The sequence below is a fragment of the Rosa chinensis genome, chromosome 3 (genome assembly GCF_002994745.2).
Source record: "Rosa chinensis cultivar Old Blush chromosome 3, RchiOBHm-V2, whole genome shotgun sequence".
Lineage (NCBI taxonomy): Eukaryota > Viridiplantae > Streptophyta > Magnoliopsida > Rosales > Rosaceae > Rosa > Rosa chinensis.
The window spans coordinates 32163816-32173758 of record NC_037090.1 but is presented as its reverse complement, the minus strand read 5'-3'; the positions used below and the strand labels follow the sequence as shown (position 1 = coordinate 32173758).

The 9943-nt window shown below is 44.5% G+C and overlaps 1 long non-coding RNA gene across 1 annotated transcript; it reads left to right on the top strand.

The window, feature by feature from the left end:
- Window positions 1-5783: 5783 nt before the first annotated feature.
- Window positions 5784-8208, top strand: LOC112193370. Its single transcript, XR_002933884.2, has 6 exons — window positions 5784-5948; window positions 6093-6166; window positions 6806-6987; window positions 7214-7273; window positions 7549-7647; window positions 7944-8208. It is a non-coding gene; the product is annotated as an uncharacterized LOC112193370 (long non-coding RNA).
- The last annotated feature ends 1735 nt before the right edge of the window (window positions 8209-9943 follow it).

Genomic DNA, 9943 nt, shown 5'->3' with positions numbered 1-9943 from the left:
CAACCCCATCAACGGACGATTCTTGAAGAAATATTACCCCAGTGTTTGGGAGTTCGAAGATCCATCGGACTAACCTTCGTCCCAGATAGGGGGGCAATCATAGCGTTCCTCGGCTCGCACCACCTTTACGTTCAGGTCTTCATCTCGTGTGTTTGCTTCGCCTACGAACACTAGGGGGGCAACACTATATATTTCCAGGCCTGGTCTTGAGGCTTTATTTTTGATTAATTTCTTGATTAATTTCCAGGCCTGCTCTTGAGGCTTTATGTTGGAATAATTTCCTGGAATAATTTCCAACTTTGATTGTACTTTTTCCTTGACAACATGTGTTAAGAATATACATGGGGGCCTATACAAGAGGCCTTATTTTACAACAATAACTTTTAACTACAAAAACATTCATTCATAAAGTGGCTTTGCGGCCAAAAGCAGTACAGATAGAAACATTTACATTTGCAATTACAAGGCCAAAAGTGGCTTTAAGAATCATAAGGATTTCAGATCTTCTAAGAGTTTCTGGATCTTGCGGTGGCAAGGAGGACATGGGCAGTACCGCTGGCACTTTTCTTCTCTTCACCCACATCCTCCTCTGATCTGAGTCGCAGCTGCTCTCATTTGTACCGGAGGATGAGGGAAGGAAATAATCCATCCCAACCCTTCTAGTTGGTTGTCCTCCGGGATGGAGTTGGTATCCAGAGCGAGCGCGACCCACAATCACATCTAGCTCCAAGGGAAAAACAGAAGTCTCGTAGTCAGGCCCTGGAGGTAGACAGCAAAAGAAGAACAGTCGGCCTCAACGTGGCCTTCCGCCTTTCTTCCCCATGCTCCACGCTGGCAGTCTAAGAAGAGGGACCCCTCAGAATAGGGTTCTGCCGCTTTAGGAGCGTGACATGCTCTTCGGTTTAACTAAGACCGGCAAGTTCACCCAGATTTTCAGAAACCGAAGACATGCCATTAGACCTGAGATTAAGCCATGAGGCCTATCTAGGTCTTGAGATTAAACCATGAAGTCTATGGATTTGGGGCTGAGGATGAGGCTATGAGGGGAAGATCTCAGAAAATGAAGAAAGAGAAGTAAGGTTTGCGAAACTATATCTGGGAAAGCCATACTTGCTGGTGTTTATCTTTTCCCCAAAGTGTTGGTATTTATAGAGCCAAGTTCAGTGGCCTCAACCGTGCGATGGACGGTTGAAGTACTTTCAACGCCATCAATAAGAGTATCAGAGGAATTGAATGCAAAGATCTCGGAAATGAAGGTACTTGAAACCGCGTGGGAAGCGGGGCAGTCTCCAAGGAGATAACCGCTCTGTTTCAAAACTTTTTGTCAAACCAACTTCAATGACAATAAAGGCAGACATTAATTCGTAAATTGAACGTATGTTTGGGCCAAGCAATGTGGGCTAAATATATTAAATAAATATAATATTGTTCATACAAATTGGGCCTAACAGGGGCCTAAAGTTTTCAGCCCGCATGGGTCAAGCGAAGTAAGTGTTCATCCAGATGAAAACTGGCGTCGGCAGCAGCTCGCTCCGCTTGTCTGGCTGCTTCGCGAGCCTGAGCTAAATTTTGAGACATCGCTTCGAAAGCTGCTAAGGGTTGCTCTAACAGAGGTTCCTCATGCTCAAGCCAGGCCGTCACCGCAGTCAGTTAGGCTTGCAAGTCCCGGATTTGTGTCCGAAGATGATTCTGCGTGATGCGCAAGTCTCTAACAAGGATAGCTCTATCACCCAAGAAATCACGAGATGTCTCTGTTTGGTGTGCAAGGCCCCGATAATGGGCCTGAGCTTGCCTCGCTTGTGCGGTCGCGTTCGTTCGTTCATTGATCCGCTCAGGAAGGTTTTGTAACAGCTCATATATCTCGGTGAACTCAGCCTCAGTGATGGTTCGCTCGTGGCGAAGAACCATCAAGTATTCCTGAGCTCTGGTGGGCGCACCTGGCAATAAGATGTCAGGACCCAGAAGTCGCTGCAACCCATCCCTCGCTTCATCTATGACTCCTGGAGGGGCCATTTCAAGTACGCGAACAAGTCTCTCCAGCCTAGAAGGGGGTTCGGAAGGTGGAGCAGGAGCATCAGTATCAGTAGCAGCAGTAGGGGCCTCATGAGGCTCTATAACAGGGATCGTTTCTGGCTCTGGTTTGACATTTGCTCCTTCTCCCACTTCAGGGACATGGGGGGCAGGATCTTGGACCACCACATCTCCACCGATTGGGTCTGCCGGATCAGCGACAGGCACCTCTGCAGCAGTTGCTGTTTCCCCGACAGGATCAGGACTCTGTGGTTAAGAAGGACTTATTAGAGTGCACAGAAAATAAAACAGACTAAGGCCTTCGGTTCAAAGTGTACCTCTACAGCCAGGGGCTCATGTAGAATTGCTATCGGCGTAGGCTCTTGAGTTGCTTCGTCAGGGAGGGGATCAAGCGCTACCTACATTAGGGGTTGTGCAGCGATCGGTTCCTCAGGTGGCGGGTCTGAAGGGGTTATTAGTTCTTCTAGCTCGGGCGAACTGTCGTCTATGAGCTGCACCGGAATCAAAGCCAAATGCACATCGCTTGCGGTGCTGACCGGAGGTGGGAGATTAGTAGAAACCGTAGGCGTTTGAGCCTGCGGGGCGTTTGAACCTTCACCAGCAGCCGAAGAACCTTCCCCAACACGTCCAGAGGACCGGCGACGAACCTACGAGCGAAATAGTTATAGGAGTTGGGCTAAAAGACAGATATTTGTAGGTGTGATTTTCTTATCTCTTACTAATCGATCAGCGAGTGGTTCATCTTCTTCCCATGGGTCAGTGCGAGGGTCCGAGCGATTGCGCTTGCGACCCAAAGCAGCGGCGACCTGCCAAAATCACAAAGTTAGACTTAACTCGCAGAAAGGCATAATCCTAAGAATAAAAGATTCTTACAGTTTGTGGACTATCGTCGTCAGAGGAAGAACTTTCAACTTCAGGCTCTGCGAGCACCGCTTTCTGCTTTCCAGGCTGACCAGCGGCCGGGGAAGCACGTATTGCGTGAGCGCCAGAAGGTGGCGCAGTTCCCTAACACAGCGAAGGGTGAGTAGAAAGAAAGTAAAAGGAAAATTACAGAGGATAAAGCTCAGATACTTACCTCCGGAGGGGGTTCGCGGATTACAATACCAGCCTGGGCCGAGCGAGGAGCTCGCGTCGGGTGTGTCACCGGAAGAATCTGGGATCGTGTCGCATCCTCGGGGAAGCGAGCGAGCACTTCAACATCGACAAGATAGGGGTTTTTCAGTTCTCCAAAGAGTGTTGCGAAGAGTTCGTCGTCCTGCTGAATCCAGCAATTGACTGAAACCTCCGCCCACCAATCTTCGTATCCTTCTTCAGCCCCGTCCACAGCATCAATAACTTGGGCCCAGTCAGGAAGATCAACCAGCGCGAGCATACTTTGCGCAGGCACAGATCCAAGAGGGGGCCCGAATCTGCGCCAGGAAGTGTTGTAGTTCCAGGCGTCGTATAGAGGGAATGCCACCAATTGGACAAGGCCGAATTGGCGAGAAAAATGATTAGGAGCGTAGAGCTCGTAGCTGAGTTCCTCGGCAGCGATCCTGATGTCTGAACAGGAGATCACACGACGGAAAGCCAAGCGTGCGCGATCAGTGTAGCGAGGATCGCCAGGAAGAAAGCCATATTCAAGTAAAGAGGGGGATCTTCGACCCAAAATTATGTCGCAGTATGGCATCTCGTTTAAAAGGTGCAGGTAAGAAAAACACTCAGAGTAAGGGGAGATGAATACCTTCCCTCGCGGCAGAACCACCGACCCAAGAGTTGGTCGACTGGTGGGAGTAGCGGGATGTCATCGCGGCGGAAGAACGGGAAGTAAGTTTGGATCCAGAAATCCAGAATCCAAAAGGGGCCAGACATGCTAGTCTCAAATGGGTGCATGGTGGCCTGGTATAACATGCGGTAGAGGGCTCCTAATACTGGTTGCCCAAGTCCGATGTTGCGGCCGTTATAGAGGGCCGTCGCTAGAAGAGTCCAAGTACCAGTAGGCTTGCAGGAAGAGGTGCAGAATATAAACTTGCAGAGCCAATACTCCAGAAAAGCGATTCCACCGGTCGCATTGTGTTCCCGGCTGTAATACGCCAACCATCGTGGGTAGGAGCCACTGTGGGAACTATGACCGTGCTGGGCCATGGTCGAAGTGAAGTTGACAGAGTCAAATTGACCATGCCCATAGGGTTCGCCATCGATGGGCAGGCCAGTGATGGCGAGAATATCCAACAGAGTGATACTCATTTGACCAAATCTAAAGTCATATGTGTTGGTGGCGGTATTCCAGAAACAAAGGAAAGCAGTGAGTGGCGAGCGATTGCCGCCTCGAGGAAGATTGAAACATAGATCGATAGTATGTGTGATACCTGCTGCGTTCCAACGAGCCAGATCCCTCTCCCGCGTTGCGCGATACCAAGAAGTCTCTGCTGCACTGATGGAGGACGGCCAATGCCCTATTTTGGCTCGATGATTTTGGGCGCCCCAGCTACTGAAATCTCCAGGGGTCCTTCGGAGGACTGGAATGGGTCGACGGACTGGTAGGCCATAGAGAGCGATAGCGTCGTCTGGAATAGCATCTCGTGGCGTTGGACCCAGTCCGGTTTGATGGTCGGAGAATCGAAGTAGCAGGGGTCGATGGATAGGTGTGTGGAGATGAATGCGGGTACCAATGTTGGTTCCCCAAGTATGGGCAACCTTTTCGTTTAACTCTTCCTCCTGATCGATGACTATCTTCTTTGGGGGAGCCATTTCTGGGTTTCTGCGAAGGAGGTAATGGACGAAATGGATTTTTCTGGGTTTAAGAGACTGGAGGGGTTTCTGATGTGACAGGTCTAGCGGCTTTGGGTTTAAATAAGGATTTTTGTGAGGGAAACGATACGACAGAAAGGCGTTTTGCAAACGAAAGGACGCAACCTTCATTAATGACATCGTTTCAAGTGATCGGCGCGTCGTTTTAGTCCCCTTCATGCAGTTACATCTTCGTGGGCCTGCTTTCGGGGCCTGGGGGGCAATGTTTGAGCCCAAAAGTAATTTGGGCAAGATCCTTTAGTGGATTTAGCGTAGCGGGCAGATACCTGCGGCCCAAAAATAAGCCTACTTGGGTTTGGGTTACAGCTTCGCCCATTCCGTAATCTATAAGGAAAACGAAACCTTATTGGAGTCAAGTAGCAGAGATTGAATAGGAAACTTCAATCCATAATCCTTCGGTAGCAAGGAACAGTCAAAGACCTAGGTATAAATACTAGGGTTCAAGGACACAAACAAGACTTCTCTCAAATCAACTAATCCCAGCGATTACAAAGCCTCCCCGGAGCAAACCTTCAACCTCGTTGAAACCCGGCGACCGTGCTTCCAATCCTAGTCTCCTCCCGAGCCGACTGTCAGTACTACTGCCACCGATACAACCAGCGAAGCAAGGGTAATGCCCTCGCAACCCAACGAAGCTAAAGTCACGCTTTAGCAAAACCCGTGCTTTCTCACAACTTCCCAGTGATTGCTCTGCTTAGTCTACAATACTAAGTATCGATACGGTGAACGCAAAGAGATCACACCCAAAGTCCTTATCCGTAAGGCAAAAGTCCTTTCCAGAAAGGCTAGAGAAGAACCCTGTGACGAGGTTGGTGCTCTCCTCGTCCACAGCTCTTGAAAAAGAAGTCAGGTCAAGGGACTGCCCCGACGACTGCACCCCGCGGTGCTGGTACGCCTGCGCAATCACTCGCTCAAAAGGGACAGTTTGTACCTCTACAGGATTTTCACGTCAAACAACAACGTCGCACCGCCATCACCGATTACCGCAAGAGCTCGAATCACGAGTCCGCCGAGATCAGATTCGTACTCTTAATCCTCCTTATTCATGTTGGATTCTGCATCTGCAACCGGAGAGCGTTTCTCTCGCCGTCGGTGAACCAGCTCACAAGCAATTCGAAAGTCCAAAGGTGTGCTTTGATTTAGGTTTTCTGATCTTTCTGTTGAATTTGATTTTGTATTTGGATTTTGCATCTTCGAACCTTGAAATTTCCTTATTCATTTTCGATTAAATTGATTTCTGCTCTCTCTCTCTCTCTCTCTCTCTCTCTCAGAGCTTCATCTGCACCTGAAGAACTGAGATCTTATCATCAATGATTCAGCTCTGAAGCACCATACAAATTCAAAGGTACACCTCTATCTTATTTTATCATGATCGGAATTTGCTTATTTGAAATTTCTGTGAGGCCATTGATGTTGCTATTGATATCTTTGTTGGTTGCTTAGCTAGAGTTTGTGTTAAGAGTTTGTCTGAATTATTGTTACTCTCAGTCTAGAATCGTTTTCTTTTTCAATATGAATTTTGAGATAGATCGATGCAATTTTTTCTCTTGAAATGATTGTTTTTGTGGAAGTGGGTGTTTATCGCACACCAGGTGTTCGATTAAATTCCCCTTAAGCTCTGTTTAGGGTTTCAGAATGGAATTATCAATTGAAATACTTGTGCTTAGCTGCTTTTGGAATTATCAATTGCAATGCCTTAGCCATTCTATTGTAGTATTCTCTTAAATGGTTTTTCTCTACTGGCTTTGCATCAGAAGGCATGTAATGTTATATATTTAATGTTCTCTAACATTTACTTAATAAAAATGAGAAATGATACGGAAGTGGGACAAAAGAGGATCTAGTTCTCCTTTTTATGTCTTCTATACCATACATGCTTTGAGGTAAAGTCACCTGTCAATGATAGTTACCTTATGCAACTGATGTCAGTCCCTATTTATTCTTAATAGTCTTCTAGCTAATTGGCTTTCTTTGTTGCTTCCAGGGTATGCGAGAACATTCCGATTGTTTTGTGCGGAAACAAGGTGGATGTAAAGAATAGGCAGGTGAAAGCAAAGGAGGTTACCTTTCATAGGAAGAAAAATCTCCAGTACTATGAAATCTCTGCCAAGAGCAATTACAACTTTGAGAAACCTTTCTTGTACCTTGCCAGAAAGTACTTGCAGGGTGATTTCTATAAGCCTTTTAATTCAGTACATTTACCACTCTTCATTTTTGGTTTATATTATCCTCTGTTGGCTCTGTTAACTTTGTTATGCAAAGGTGTGAAATTTTGATGGTCTTCGTTGTTCTCTCTACAGAAATAGAAGAGACTTGATTGATGTTTTTTTTTTTCCCAAACTATTTGAGCTCTTTAAAGCAAATCTGATCAATTAGATGTTTCTAATTGCAGACTAACGTGTTCTTAGCACCACAGATTGCTATAGCTACAGCAAGGTTCAATATAAACATGGTAAACTCTATTCCATATCTATATTCTTTTCCGTGGTGTTAATTTGCTTAACATAGTTCCCAAAGGTTTCATGATAGCAAATATGTATATTTTCTATTGATAAAGTGATTTGATTTCATACATTGGGCACACTTTCTGTAATTCATGAAGTTACTAGCTTTCTTAGTGATCTATTTTCTTAGTATTACACACATAAGTTCTTGTACATATCATGATAAACATATACCTACAATGGTAGAAGGCTTTGATTCAATTTTTACTGGTTCACTGTGCAGTGGGGTAAGAGGCTTCCATGGCAATGCCACAAAGGCCTCCCGGTGCAGCAACATCTCTTTGCATTCTTGTATAGATGATTACATTGGAAGGATAGGAAGGTATACTATTTCACCTTTCAATGTAGTTACTGTACTAAGGAAAATGAAAAGTAGTTTTCTATGCTTGTTCATTAGTCCATTTGAGAATTTAAGCTTACATGGTTTCTGTTTGGTGTCTAGGCATTAGCTATATCCGTAAACTTTGATGAACTCTACTTAGAATTTTTGACACTTACCAATAGCACTTGTTGGTTCTGTAAATTCTAGGAATTTATCTTCATTCTAGGATGTATGTGTTGATAACTTAGCAGACTTACGACCATCTATTTATTAATGTCTTATTCAATATTGTCCAGTTCCAACTTCAATGGGGACACAAGAGGCATCTGTAAGTGTTGAAATTTATCATGAAGATCCAAAGTGAAGCTGGTCTCTTAAGAAACAAGATGTCTTTCAAGTGGAATGTGCTGTGTTGAGGCAATCCACCCTTATGTACTTTAGGTTCATTTTTTTTATTGGTTTTGCTATAAGCAGTCATTTGTGATTGCTTCACAACATTTGTTTGTATACTACTCAACTTTTATACAAGTGAAGGTTCTTTGCAACAAGCAAAGAATTAGATAGATTTGTTATTCTTCTTATTTATAAAACTTTTGGGTGATATTGGAATAATAGAGAATTGATTTTTTTTATTTAAAAAAAAATTAAATTTACGGCGCGCAAAGTATGCCTTAAACTAAATTTTACAGCGTGCAAAGCATGCCTTAAAGCAAAATTTACGGCGTGCTTTTTGGTTATTTACAGCGTGCAAAACAAATTTTACTGTGTGCTTTGAGTCATTTACGGAGAGCAAAGCAAATTCTACGGCGTGCTTTTGGGTCATTTACGGCGTGCATTATGAACGCCGTAAAAAAGTTAAATTTTTTTTTTTACGACGCGGTCTATAAAGGCGCACTTTTGCACGGATTTGCACATCGTAAATTTTCATTTACTGCGTTTTTGGCACGTCGTAAATGACTCGTTTTCCTGTAGTGATATTGATAATATTGGCATCTAAAAATGATTGACATTAACAACTGAAAAAAAAAAAAAAAAAAACTCACAAGTAATTAAGGAAGTATACCAGTGCAGATAGAGTGCCGCACCGCAGCTGGAACTCGTCCCGGGCATACTCCCAATTACATGAGTAAATGTCGCCTCTAATTTTCCCATGCCACCCACTTCGATTGAGGAAAACCATTTCTTGAAAGATGAAGCAATCTCCAAAATCTTATATATGCTCGAGGCTGTGTTTACAGATTAATAAAGTGTGTGAGCCAAATGGAAAAATATCGATTCAAGATAATAATGGCTATGAATCTCAAACTGTTTGGAAACCATGACATAAAACATAGCTCTAAAACTAAATGTTATTTTGGAAAAAGTTTGGGCACATGTATAAGAAGTTAGGCGAAAGAATTAATGATATAGACTTGAATACTCGATAATCTCTTTGTAGTCTAATATGTCCATAAGAATTGACTTAACGGATATGTAAGACTGCAAAGAGATTATTAAGTATAGTAATTTTTCAAGATATATTGATTTACAATGTATTTCAATTTTTGTTTCTAGAGTTGTTTTACAAGCGACTGATCACGATTCAGTCATGACGTACTTGAGATTTTTTTGTCCTTGATCTCAATGGGTCTATAACCACGCGGGGCCGCCAAAGAATCTGAAAAAGAGAAGGAGAGGGTGATAAGTTAAAAACTTAAAATAGTGACCCTCTCGTCACATTTGCGAGAATAATTGATGCTTTTCTTCATCATTTTTGGGTCAAATTTAGCTCTCTCTTTGCTTGTTGGTGTTGCAATAACTAACAACAAATATTAAAATGGGCTGTGACCACTTACTCAATTTTAGTCTAACAATTGCTCACTTGCTCCACTAAGAGTTTTTTAACCTCATTTACCCAATCTAATATTTGATGACAGTTTTGCCCCCATACTCTCTCTTTCTATCTCTCTCGACTCCCCTCAGCACTCTCACCGTGAATCCAATCCAATCCTTCTCCTTCTCCTCTTCTCCCTTCAGGCCACCCTTTCCCACGCCACCATAGCCTACCCTTCCATTCCAGGCACCACCCCCGTCGACGTCTCCTCCGGCATCACCGCTACCAACCTGATCCCCCCTCGCCGCGAAGTCCACAGAAACGGCCGAATCTTCGACATCAGCCACCGCTATAGTAGAAACCGGTGATAGGGACTCATTCACTCCCGATCTCCTCCCCGACCTGGCGTTTGACTCCGTCAACTGGGTCGGCCAGTTCCTCTAGCTCGGAGATGAAGCTCCCCACCCACACAAGGACCCACAT